We start from the raw sequence: 14648 nt of genomic DNA, 5'->3' as shown, positions 1-14648 counted from the left end.
CAGATACTTTATGTTTCCAATTACCAGGTCCAGACTTCATCATGTATATTTATTTCCTTTTCAAGGATTAGACACTCGCTCCGTGTGAGTGGTTCATATTCACAGAATTGCTTTATTCTATAAACACAGATAGGACGGGCGGCACATACATGGAAGATAGAGAAAAATAAATCCAAATATATCTGTTTTTGATTTCCTTCCAAAAGCTCCAGAATTTTTCAGCAGCTTTTAATTTTCAAAATGATTAATGCCTGGACCTGCAATGCAAAATTCCAATTACTTGAGTGGCTTTTTTAAATAGTAAAAGAATGAGAATTTTGTAAAGGGGTTTATTTGTTCTATATGCTAGCTTTATTCAGTAATCACAACAAAGATAAAGGAAATAAAGACAAAAGAGAGAAAATCTTCTTTGTTACTACAGATTTTATAGAGGATACTCTCTAGCATTTACAGGTTTATATTTTGCAAGTGCAATCCCATTGCTTAGCTGTGGTTTAGACTCTGGGGAAGTAAAGATTATGGGAAGACAAGCTGATAAAGCAATCTGTCATAAAGCAGAAGCTCCACATCTCACTGCCAAAGAACACTAGTTCGAAAAAAAAAAGTCCCTTGTGCTTTATATATCAATGCTTGGCATTCTTTTGTAACAGTCAGTGAACAGATACATTACAGATGGAATTTAAGAACATGAATTTGCATTTCCTGAGAGTTATTTATTTTGCCAGGTAAAATCTCATTCAGATTAAGAATTTTTTTTTGTTCAAGACAGAGCTGGGCAAGTAGCATCAGTATAATCATTCCATTATATAGAAAACCATCAAAGCAACAGAAGAAATCAGACAGTTTTAGAAGCAGACCAGAATTACAGGTTTAAAAATAGGTATAGTTTTCATTATACACTGTATAAAAAAAACACACCAAAATGTTTTTAATCACATCTTCAACAATAGTCGGCTGATTTACTTAATGTTTGATACAAAGTGTATGTAATATGTTTTCCAACAACAGTTGTATTAATTACTCACATCAAACAAACAACATCGCTGCACTAGCTTATTGAACTTAAGTCGTGTTTTGACATAAATAAAATGAGATTACCTTTTCATTCAAAGTTATCAACAAGATGTGGAACAGTAATTTTAATAAGTGTTTTATGATTTATTAAAGAAGTTGTTCGAAGTGCTTTCCCTTGGTACAAACACAAGCCCTCAGCCTTGGTCTCCACTGATCAATTGCCTTGTCAACAACACTCTGTTTCAGTTCAGCCCAGACAGAGATGAGGCACTGCTTCAGGTCCTCGATGTCTCGTATTGGAGTCTGGTAGACGCGGTCTTGCATCAAACCCCAGATTCGATAGTCGACGGGATTGAGGTCTGGTGAGTTTGCTGGCCAAAGGTCTGGTCCAATTAAACCTGGAGTTTCACGACGTAGCAGCTCAACAGTGTCCCGTGCACGGTGTGCTGGGGCGTTGTTATGCTGGAAGACAAAGAAGTCTCCTGACATGTGTCTGATTGCTGGCAACATGTTCTGTGTCAGCAGGACATCCCGGTAGTATGCACCATTGACTTTTACTCCGGGTTCAATGAAGAAAAGCTCTGTGCAGCCAAGTTTGGAGACTGCTACCGATACCATAACTGAGCGGCTGAAGGTAGGGCGGGTCCGCAGGAGGCGCTTGGCATCAGTATCTCGCTTCTTTGTTGTTGACGGTACGTACAGACGATCATTCTGGGCATTGATAGGTGGTGCCACCGTAAAAACCTTTTCATCTGTGAACCAGATGAAGCTGACGCTGTGCTCTGTTAACTTGTCCAGCAGCTGCTTGCATCGTTTCAAGCATGACTCCTCGTTGGCTGTTGTTAACTGCTGTGCACGGCGCTTTTTCAAGCACTTCAGCTTCAGGTCCTTATGGATTATCTCAACCACAGTTCTTTGGCTTATTCTGATTTCTCTAGCTATCTGTCGAATTGTTCTGTGAGTCTGTGGTGCGTCTTCTTGGCTTAGTACAAGATCGTTAACAGCCTCAATGTTTTCAAGTGTACGCACCGAGCGTGGTCGACCACTGCCTGGTTGCCGGTCCACAGTGCCGGTCGACCGAATCTTTCGTAGCAGCACATCAAGGCCGTTTTTGTTCCAACCTTTCTGTGGGAACTCTTTTATCAGTCGACGACTGCTGTAACCCTTTAGCAGAACCAAATTCTTAATAAAAATTTGGTCTTCTGTACTGAAATCCATTTTTATCTGCAAATTTAGCGAGGGTCAAACTTGTTTACAAACTTTATCGTCTGCGTTCGCACGTATCCATGGCAACCAAATTTATAAATAAGTAAGATCTTATACTGCTTTGACCAGGCTTTGACAAAAGTTTATACAATGTTCCAAATTTTATCAAAATCGACCGACAATTGTTGAAGATGTGATGAAAAACATTTTGGTGTGTTTTTTTTCCACTCACAGTGGTAGAACAGTTGATTGTATGTTCTCCATTTATACACAACAAAATTTGACCTGTTTTGTAGAAAGTTTCATGTCATGGGTGTGTGATTATTGTAAGCACGTCAAAAATTCCTTAAAGAGTAAACACATATCACCCTTTTTTTCAAAGTGCAGAACTGAAGGAGATTTCCAATGACTGCATTTTATATTTTATAAAATAAAACTCTCAAATATGCCTATTAAGACTGCAGCCTATCTTGTTAGCCCTTGGCACAAGGCAAGAAACAGCCCAGTAAATTGCATGACCCACTCAAACACACACTCACAAAGAGAGAAATTAGAACCGCCAAGTAACATAGTAAGCACTACTCTGTGGATGTGGAAGGAAGACCCAGAGATATGGGGAAGACATGGAAATTATGCATTCCAAAGACATGGGTTTCATTAATCTGTGGTTCTGGTGTTAATCACTTGTGACCCTTTGGTGTGATGGGCTACCCTTCCATCTTGATCTTTATGACAATAAATGGTTTCACAAGACAAACAAATAAATACATAAAATTTACATTTGTTTTACTGTATTAGTTACTAGCTGTGTTAGCTATCTATGATGGGTTGAAATTTAAGTAATCAGTGAAGACCTCAGCTATAACATTTGCAGTACATCTATTGAAATGTTATTTTGCAGAGCATGTAGGGATAAAATGCATTGCATTTGTCAATCCAATAGACTGCGCATCACAAGGATTTGCAGTAATAAAATGCCTTACTACAAATGTTGGTGATGCACCATCTGTTGGAATGACAAATGCAATGCACATGTCTCTGTTATATGCTATTTAGTGTGAAATTCGTAAAAACTGTTAATGTTTGTGATGCATCATCTATTGGAATGATAAGTACAGTGCACTTTATTACAGGAATAGTTTGTGATGCTATCTTTTGGAATGAGTAGAGACATATCAACCGGATGGACACATAGACAGACACACAGACACTTATCTTTTTATTAAGGTGGATGTTTATCACATTCAAGCAGAAATGACTATAAAATTTTAAGCAGTAACATGATACATATTTTCTTTTTAAATCTCAGTTCCGAAAAGCAAAAATTAACTAATTTGCAGTTAAATGTATTTTAATTTTACATATTATAAAAAATGTTACTTTTGACTAAGGGTATACCATTGTTAAGAAACCACTTAGGGTGGTGACAAATACCACTCTAGGCAAAAACAAACAGATGCACATTCATATCTTCTAAAAACTAAATTACAGAACATGCTGCCTGGCTTGCAAGGGGGTTAGAGATAACAGATCATCATGAGACAGAGGATAAATCCCCATTGCTGACTAACGCCCATCCAGGTGCCAGTGTGGTTAAATTCTAGTAAATGGTGTGCAGTATTGATTGAATCACTGCCCAAGAATTTATTAGACATCATATTTTGCTAGAAAGAGAGAACAGATGATATTCCATAAATAGAAGGATAGCAACAATGGAGTTATGATCAGAATAAGTAGACCCTAATGTAGTCTTCCAGGTAGATAGGGCACCTGGTCAAAGGGCATAAAAAGTGCAGGAATGTCCAGAAACTAAAATGGAATAGACTGATGATTTTCAAAGCATATTCTTGACCCAGGCAAATAACATACAGTGATAGGAAGCATATATATATATAAATGCTTTTATTTTAAATCAGTTTTGTTCCCTTTAAATACAATTCTGTAGGTGTGAATTAGTTTTTATAAATCAATTTGTTAAACTTCTGTAATTATACTGCACAGAGACTCAGAGGCTAAAAAACTGCACATTTTGCATGTTTCACATTCACTCTGTATTGTGAGGTAAAATCCGAGTAAAAACACAGTATTACAGTATGGTATGTTTGTTTATTGCCTTCCACAGTGAATCCAAATTATACTAATGGTATGGATATCATATTTAGAGAATGACTAATCTTATTTCATTTCTTTTTGCAGAATGTCTGACAGCTTCATTGTCAAAGTACTAAAGGAGATCTCCTTAAGTACTACACTCACTGCAGCAACCTAAAACTGAACATAACTGGAAGAAGAAACTGATTGTTGAATGACAAAGTCCTGTTCCCCTTATAGTTCTGTTTCATGTTCCTTTAATTTTGGATGTTCAGCATCCTGATAGGATGAGACAAAGACCACATAAAAGGGGGCACAAAAGAACCTAAACAATATATGATGATCAAGGTTTTAACTATGTTTCATGATTCATATGAATTCAAGGCAAGTTTTTTTTAATCAATTTGTCGATGCGGTTCAAGAAGAGGTCAACATCCTCTTTTAAACAAAGAACATAGCAAATGGTCTGAGTTAACCGTCCCAAGTGTTACTTCACAAATATAACTGATGTTGGCAATCTTATTGAACTCCACCCTAACCCACGCTCACAAGTTCTATTGCATGCAGACCTTGAAATGGCCTCCCTAAAGTAATTAGATCCTTTTATCAATTCATGTATTTAAAAATGTACCTTAAAATACAAAGAAGGCATTTTAGTGACATTTAACTGATATATTACTGCTTTCTCTCAGTTCACCCTGTCAGTTCAAGTGCTTGTGATGGCTATTTGTTGCTTTCCTAGTATATGTTAGTCCTGTTTATTGTTTCTTATTCTAATTTCTAACACAGTATTTTTTTTTCAAATTGCAAACCCTGATATTTATGTGCAGTTTTCATGTTGTTCCCATGTCTGTATGGGTTTTCCCCCAGCTTCTCTAGTTTTCCTCCTACGACCCCAAACATGGTAATTTGAAACTGGCTACAGATTAAGTGTGAATGTTGATGGGTATGTGAGTGGACCCTAAAATGGTCTAGAGTCCTGTGTTGTGCCCAGTGCTGCCAGAATAGTATTCAGACTCTAGTGACTTTGCCTTAGATCCAGAATAATGGTTGGCTGAAAATATCCTTCTTTGTAATCTCAAATGCATTTTCAGTTACCTTAAAACAAAAATAAAGTTATATTATATAAAAAAAAATGTGATTTTGAGATATCTCAAAAATATCTTATATCTTAAAATTCATAGGATGCCGTTTTGTGATATTTCAAAATGTGTTTGAAGTACATTTCAGAAATCTCAATATTTTAGAAATTGTAAAATACAGCAGACTTATTTTGACATATCACTTTCATATATTTGAAAAGATGAACAGTATTTTCTATCTGAAATGCACTCAGAGATATCTCTACATATTAATTTGGCTTGCCTTACAATTTGTGTTATTATTTAGTGCTTGTACATATTTAGAGGTATAGCAACATAACCTCATCTCAATTTTTATCTCACAAATTTTGTTATAATCTAGCAATATTTTTTTATGTTAATATTATTCTAGTACTCTTATCTCTCCAAAAACTAAATGAAAATAAGAAATGAAAATATTTCATTTATTTCATCCCATCTTTAAAAAGTGCTAACATGAAGAGTGCTTTCTGTTTTGTAGAAATGATTGGATACAATTGTTATGTTAGAATTGTGGGTCAGAGGTCCATCAGTGAGTCAGATTAAAGTTTCAAAGCATAGATCTAGGCTATCAGGCCCATTAGGTGTAGGTTACCAATGCATGGATCAATAGTTTTGAGAAAAATCACAAAAAAGCATTAAATCAAGTGGACAGTTAAAAGGTTTTCTGACAGCTGTTCTGGCATTTGTATAAAGCTTACATTCTACCATTATTGCATCATCAGTGTGAAATCAAGCTGGCATGACATGATGGTTAAATTACAACTACAGTAGATAAATGATTAGTTATTATTTAAGAATTTACTGTTACCTACTCTTAGATTTTAGAGCTAGCATTTAGGGATAGTGCATTTTTACCTGATTTGGTAAGGTTGATAAAGTTTTTAGAACCAGAGTGTACTAAAGTGAAGTTTTAATTAAATGATTTTATTATATTACATGACTCTGGTCAGACAAAAAGAGGTTGATTGCTTCAGGAGGAGTTTTTATTTAATCTCTAGTACTTGCTCCTAGTTTTGCTTGCCTCTATAAGGCTGTGCACCACCTTTCATGGCATTTCTCTGTCTTTTAAAATGCTTTTTCAACAGGTTATTGTGACTAAATGTTTAAAACTTTGGAAATAAAATAGTATACACTTGCAAGACACTTGGTAGGTTTATTTTCAATTCATCACTCTCCGCAAACAGATATTATGCACTAGCAATTAAAAGGTCAATGGGATATTACGCTGCACTGCACAGCATGTGGAGCACAACTGCCCTTATGCTTAACCTGCATATTTACTTGTGAGGCCACATCTGGAGTACTGGATGCAATTTTGGTCTTCATATCAGAATACTGACAAACAGCAACATTACAAAAGAAAAGTTCTGATCATTTTATGACTCTGTTGTTGTTTTCACTTTTTTTTTTTTTTAATCCGACAGCACTACACAAAGCCTATCCAAGCAGTATCAGGGACAAGGAAGGGACTATCCCTTCATGCAATATTGTTCCATTACAGATCACACACACAGGCTTATCTGTATCCATACTCTCTCCCTCTCCACTGACAACTGTTTATTTACCAACTATGAGCTGTGCTGGGATATGAGAGGGAACAAAGGTACCTACAAAAAAATTGCTTCCACATAATAAAACTCCCTGGAGCAGTAAGGAACATTCTACACTCACACTTAGATTGTGAAGATGCATCCTGATTAGATCAAACTAAAATCTGGATGTACTTAGTTTAATGGTCATTATTTTGTATATATTTTCTTGCTAGGTGTTATTTGTTGATGAAAATCCCCACTTCTATGTGCTGTTCAACCATTGCTATGACACTCCTTAATTTCTGGGTGTGTGTAGTGTTACGTGCTACAAGTAAGGTCACCATCTTCTATACTAGTGAACCATGCAATTAAAATTCAGGTCTCATAATTGCATCCAATATAGTGACTAAGAGTTTAGATTCATTCATTAAAGAAAGATGCTTGTGACTGATGTTGTTTACAAAGACTCGCTCCTCTTGACAAATTTTCCTTGTTATACTAGTTTTTAAAAATCTACAATACCTAAAATACAGGAAAATGCTATGTAAAATCATTTATTTTATGGACTTATCTAGACATCTATGACAACAAAAAATTGGCTGCTTGTTCCTTTAGGGGGTCGCTAGCTCACTAGTTGGAATAAGTTCTTTTGTAATTGCGACGCTTTAAGTAACCCAAAACTATATAGATATAATGTAAAAAAAGGCGATATCCCTCCCATAGTGATACAGCGTTAAAAATCACATAAGAGAAAATAACTTAGCTTTCTTTAATGACAATTTACATGGCATAACAGACAAGGAAGCCATGACAACACTTTGTGTATAGTTTGTCATTTTCGTCACTGCGCTGAAAGGATTTTCAGGACGGATGATGTTATCACCAATCCGCCCGTCGGCTTCAAAGTGTTTGACTACTGTCCAAGTCTTTTTATACTGTCTTCTCCACATGCAGGCCCTTACTTAGGTTCCAAAAAAGGAAGGAGAGGAATCCATTTCATCTCTAACATACAGAAATAGTACAATGTCCATTTTCTTAGTTGTACCGTCTCTCTTCAAATGCTTGCCTAGCAGTTCTAAATGCTGAGAGCCCCTGTGTGCTAACTTTGGCCTGGCCTGTACATGTGAGTGGATTTATAAAATAATTATTGTCCAGAGCACAGTGACATTAAACTTATATTCTTATTACACTGTTTAACAAAAAAATATTTTCCCAATGTAAGGTTTATATTTAAGAATAATTTTATTCTAAATACAAAAAAATAGCATAATGGGCAATAGCATCCTTAAAACAAAAGCCATTGAAAGTATACTTTACAGGGAGTATATTAGAATAGCATTTAGTGGAGATTATTTGTTAGGAGTTTTCAAACACTGCTGTATAGTAAAATTCAGCTGCCACATATGTTGAGTACAGTACATCAATGACTCAAGGATTAAAAGTCCAGCAGTACAACTGCAGAATATTGTGTTATATATATTACAAATGGTGCAATTTGATTGCACACTTAGAATACAATGAGGACTTATCTTGTATTATTTTATTTTGAGCGGTTACATTATTTTATTTGTTGGTACATAGATGTGGTATTATATACAAAAGAAACATAAGAAATTTGACAAAAGAGAGGAGACCATTCAGTCCATCAGTTTGTTTAGCTAATAGTTACTGTAAGTTGTCCCGATATCTCATTCAAGTTCTTTTCCTGAACTGCATGTCTCGGTAGTTTGTTCCAGAGTCCAACAACTCTTTGTGTAAAGAAGTGCTTCCTGGCTTCAGTTTTAAATGCATTTCCCCTTAATTTCCACTAATGTCCTCAAGTATATGATTCACCCTTAAATCGAAATAATGTTGCTGGATCTACTTTATCAGTACCTTTGAGGATTTTAAATACCTGGGTAAAGTCCCCACACGTTCTCTTCTGCACGACTCTAAACAGATTTAATTGTCTGAGTCTGTCAGCGTAGGACATGTCCTTAAGTCCTCGGATGCACTTGGTTGTGGTTGCTCTCCTCTGCACAGCTGCAACTGCTACCTTGTCTTTTTTGTATTTTGGTGACCAGAACTGCACACAACACTCCAGATGTGGTCTTAACTAGTGCATTATATAGTTAGCATAACATTCCTTGACTCAGTTTTGCTGATTTAATCTAATATTTTATTTGCCTTTTTAATTACTTCTATGAATTGCTTAGTCGATGAAAATGTTGTGTCACTAATACACATTAGTAGGACTTTTGCATAGTTAAATGACTGCTGAATCCATAAAACAACAAAATGATAACAGGCAAACTGCCCAGGTTAATATTTATAGTTGATACGTAAAACAAATGATATTATTTGTTTATCTTTAATAGTTAACACAAGATTATTTTAATTACAGATGTATTCTAAAATAGTATTTGTTTTTATGGAAATCAATACATCAACAAACCTTCTATTTTTGTGTTTCTATTTATAAAGATGAGGATATTCTTCATGAACCACTTTTCTCGAAACTGCTATAAAAATGAAAACCCTTCACGTTAGCCAATCATTAAAGGTTGTTTTGAAACTTAATTGCCTACACAGTCACATGCTTTGCAGAAAAGAAATCATCTTTTGAGATGTGTTCGTTTATTAAGCAAGTTAATGTTACACTGTAATTAATGTGATAAGAGGAAAGCACAGTGCTGTTGTTCTGTTCCTAATATTCTATAAAGAGTGCTAATCAGCATCCATGTAAAATGACAAATGGATCACAATTACATAGATTAATGTATCCCGTCCTTTTTTTTTTATCATTAAATCATATGTAGTTCCTAACACAAAGACTATTTTGGTCATTAGACCTAAGAAAATAACTTACTGTAAAATTCTAATGGTCCTGCTCATTACTCAACTGATATTTCATCACAAAGAGCAGTGTTAAGTCAAGCAATTAAAACTGACAGAGAATGACGTCCATCCTCCTGATAGTACTTAATGAAAGCTTAAACATTACTTCACTCTGCAGGATGCCCTTTCTTAAAAATTAATATAATTGGCATATAAACGTACATTTGTAATTACTTTAACAAAGATAACTTTATCAAATATTATTAGGTAGTTCTCAACAGTTGCTACTATTATAACATGCATTTAACTGTCTGTAAATTTAGTGGGACTGTAGTTCAGCATTGAAAACACAATCTTATTAAAACAGATAACAAAATATGGAAAACTTTCTTTGTTGACAGGCAACTTGCCTTTTCATTTACTATAAACAGCACATAAGAATAATTGCTCATGGAGTTTTATAATATCTTCTAACTATATGTACAGGTATATATCATATCACCTGATATTATTTGCTTTTCATGTTGTACTTTTTGGCTGGCAATCTTATATTGTTGCAAAGATTCAGGCTGGTAGTGACATTATGTCACCATGGGTGGATAGTCACATGGTTGGTGCACACTGTCACTAAAGTATAGTGTTCTGCTGGCCATGTTTTTACTAAAAAAAAACACAGCTAGGATAGTGATGATCAGCAGTATTTTTTATTTCCAAATTACCAGCCTCTGCCTGATCCACTTAACTTTTTTTTATACCATACTCTTGTTTGTTTGTTTAAGGCAATTTCTAGCACGATGATGTTTATTTTTATTTACTGTCTAGGGGTTAGCGTATATACACCTCGGTCTTTGATCTGATCTTAGAAAGACTGAGACAGACGAAGCAACTGTGAAATGTAGTCAGGTGAGTGTCACGTTTTTTCCAGAATATGTTCTCTAGCTGACATTTATTTTTTCCTTCAGATGACTTCTTTGTTATGTATTACTTTTCATGTATTTATTTTATATATTTTTTGTTATTATTCTATTTTGTCATCATTTTCTGTTTATGTACTAAAGCATCAACTGCCTAGGGACTGCCCTTAGCCTGATTCATTGAATTTGCTTTAAAGTGTTTTGTGTGCATTGCCATTTCTTTGTTTTTGTTTATTTTCTGCACTTTTTTTGGATTTCAATTTCTGGATAGTGTATTGGGATTTGTTTAGTTTAGGATTGCTTTTCAGGTAACTCTTCTTTGTGCTTTTGAGCATTATCTTGTATTTAATTACATTTGTGATTAAATTCAGATGTTTTATAGAGATTATTGTGGAACTTATCTCTTTACAGGTCAGATTTTTATGGTTCTTTCTGTTGTGAAACACCTTTTGAGATTATTGTTTTAGAACTTTAAAAGTCTGTTCCCCATTTTGGGACCTGGACAGGATTGAAGCCCCCTATTTGCCTAGGGTCAGGTTTCATCTGTGTTATGGTATTACATGTGATTATGCATTTTATTGTTGTTTTTGTTGTTCCTCAGTGACATGTGCTTTATTTTTATGACTTTTCTGTTATATTTATAATGATACTAGCTGAGTAAGCCCACGCTGTAAAAAGCCCATGCCCCTAGAAACTATTTAAATCGTCAGAAAAAAAATTCAAATGCAGAGTCGTGGTTTTGTTTTGCGGACGTGCTCGCCCCCTCGTCTATCAGTGGCTAAGCATGTTTCTTTCTCTCTCGTTTGTCTTTCCTCTGCGGTTTCATTTTGGCGAGAGTTGCTTTCTTTCAGCTTCAAGCTGTAGCCTCGTACTTCATTCTTCTTCCGACTCGTGAAGTTGCATTTCTGTGCATGCTGTAGCCTTGCACTTCTGGACCGGACAGACAGACAGACACACACACTTCAACGCATAGACATTTATATAGAAGATACTGTCACTTTAAATTCCATTTTCTTTGTGGGTGGTGCCCTAAGATGTGGGGATACCTTGGCATCATCATGGCTGAACCCTCCCTCAGGCTAATTAGTGGAAAGCTCAGACATGGCACATTGAAGTCTGTTGGAGTGATATGGAGTACTGTGTTTCTTATTGGAATTATTTATTTATTTTGCTCTGTTTATTGTATTCTGTTACTGAATGTGTGTATTGAAATATGTTTTCCTTTGTATTGCCTTCTCTAGTTTTTGTCACTTTTTAGTTTTTTTGATCCAAAACTTCATCAGGTAGTCTGTAGTTTGTACACTTTTCTGGTAGTGATGCTCCAGTCGATTGGCTGGTGATGTGCTGGTGATCATTGATAGGTAAATTGGCTGATCACAAAAAAATGAGTTTTTTCAAGGTTTGCTTTTCTAAGCTTTATGGAGCAGCCGAAAGAAGAATGGTAATTTAGTTGTGATGCTCTTTTACACAGCACTACTACAGTAGCTGAGCTAGCTAGCGCGTCTTTTTCTTTGTGTCAAACTTCCTGTAAATGGAGAGCTGAAGAGCAGACTTTACCAGACAGGGACACCGCAGGAATATTAGCCTTTACATTAAAGAAGATGGAGTAATAAACTCAGAAAAAGGATTCAGAGGAGTTATTCAGGGCAATTAGACAAACAGCAAGAAAAGCTACTTTAATTCATTCAGACCTTTTTGTTTTGTCCTTTAAGTAAAATGAACACCACTTGAAAGAGTTTTGACAGTGTTAAATACAGCAGCTCACATATTCAATTAGAAAAAGAAAAAGAAGAATTTGAAAATTCTGCTTGGCAAACAATATGCTTGTTAGCTTAAAAGCAAAATTTTACTTGTAAACTTATTAAGCATGTTAGCCTTGTAACTTTGTGATAAACATCTTGTGAACATCTGATACTGTATATGTGTAGTTTGATAAAGATTCTGTCTTGTTCACTTTGGAAAAGTGAATGCCAAAAATGTTTTAATTTACAGTAAATTCAGCTTTACTGCAATGGGATTATTTTGCAAGGCTGATTGATGTCATTACTGCTTGGAAATATCTGTCCTATTCAGAAGACGGAAATGAAGTACACACATTTTCAATCATAAAAAGTTAGGATATGACAAAATTCAGTCAGAATAGGAATAATTTACTGCTGTCACACACAAAGCATAGAGAGATGTTTTTTGTGTTATTGATTTATTCATGCTAGTATATCAACTGGCTTTTTTGTCCTCAGTAATAGAATGCACATTAACTGTTCTTATCACTCCCGTACAAATGCAGCAGTAAATGTCCACTGAGCTTTCCACCAGGTTTAGTAGATTTATTAAAAAATCAATAATTGGTATATATTCACATCCACATTAACAGAAAACATTGTAATCTGCACATGCTGCAATGTTATTTACACTTGGCACAAGTATGAGCAAATGTATCTTTTTTAATTGCAGTAATGAATTTTAATTTTTAATAATGTTTCAAACATTTCATGGGTCTCAGTATGATTGCATGCCTTTTTCTGTTTGTATGGTCATTAAATAGCTGATAATAAACATATAGATCCTACCAGCAAGCTCAGTTCATCCATTCAATACTGTAGTGAAACTTGCATGACTATCAAGACTACGTTTGGCATGTTTTCCTTTGCATTTCTGTTTTTCCTTTGTTATCTTTGTATCCATTTTAAAGTATGAGTTAGACTGTTATGCTATTGCTGTATGTTTATTCGATGTATATCGAGTAGCATTCCATTGTTCTAGTTTTTGAAAATAAAATAAAAACAAAAAAAAAAACTGATAATGGGCATTCATTTGCTAATAGAAAATTTTATAAAACTGATTGCTACATGAAGAAAACAAACATATTAATCATGATAGTGTAACAGACAGCTGGGATTCTTACCGACACCTCTATAACGGAAATACCAGGGAAAGGAGCTTGCATGGAGCAATACCTCCCCTGGGACAACAGAGCGAAGCACCTTCTGGGTTGCTATAGGGCCACAGGTTTGGAGCATGGAAGCTCAACCTTACTGTGGCCCGTAACCACCAGCATGGGTCACATGGAAAATGGTTGAGCCCTCCTCTGCAGGGCTGCCACCACACCAGGAAGTGCAGCTAGAAAGAGATTATGGGACACCTGGAGTACTTCTGTATGATCTATAAAGGAGGGAGCCTGAGTCGGAAGGTGGAGTGGAGGTGGACAAGAGAGAAAGGAAGAAAGGACTATGATTTGTGTATTTGGTGCTTATTGTACTGTGCTGCATAAGGTGGGAAATGAAACAGAAGCATTTTCCACTCATAATAAATGTGTGTTGTATGCTGGACTTGGGCTTTGTATCTGTTGTGTTCAGGGTTCGGGGAGCTGTATGTCCCCTCGTTTCCACAATATATAAAGGTAATCTCTTGCTTCTCTGTGGGCTTGGTTGAAGGGCAACACACATCTATTACATTACCTTCTTATTTTATTGGTTTGACAAGAAGTGTGTTGAGTGTGGCTATATTTAAATCAAATTCTATTCCCAGAGAAAATCATTTTCTGTCATTGTTTCTTTTATGTTTAGAACTTTGCTTTGTTCCTAGACTTAGAATTTTCAGGTAGATATATGTAGTTAACATAGCTAGTTTGATAGTTTTGTCCATGCTTACTTTTTGAGTTCAGTCTATGACTTCCTAATGGTTTATAATTTAAAGATGAACATACTGTAAATGCATTGATCAACAATTGTTTCACATGCTGTGAACTATAATTTCTTACTCATTTTTTTAATAGATTTTCTGGTTCGATTATTCAGGCCCTGCTAGCAAGTACTGATGAAGGAAAAAGAGGTTGTTTGTGTAGAATAGCTATTGTTGTTATATGGTGCAAATAATATTGTAGCAGTGCTGCTTAAATTGCTTACAACTCCTAGCAGCCCTGGTAGTATTAAACCATTGTGCAGATTCAG

This window comes from Polypterus senegalus, chromosome 4 (genome assembly GCF_016835505.1).
Source record: "Polypterus senegalus isolate Bchr_013 chromosome 4, ASM1683550v1, whole genome shotgun sequence".
Classification (NCBI taxonomy): Eukaryota; Metazoa; Chordata; class Cladistia; order Polypteriformes; family Polypteridae; genus Polypterus; species Polypterus senegalus.
This window is presented reverse-complemented; position numbering follows the sequence as displayed.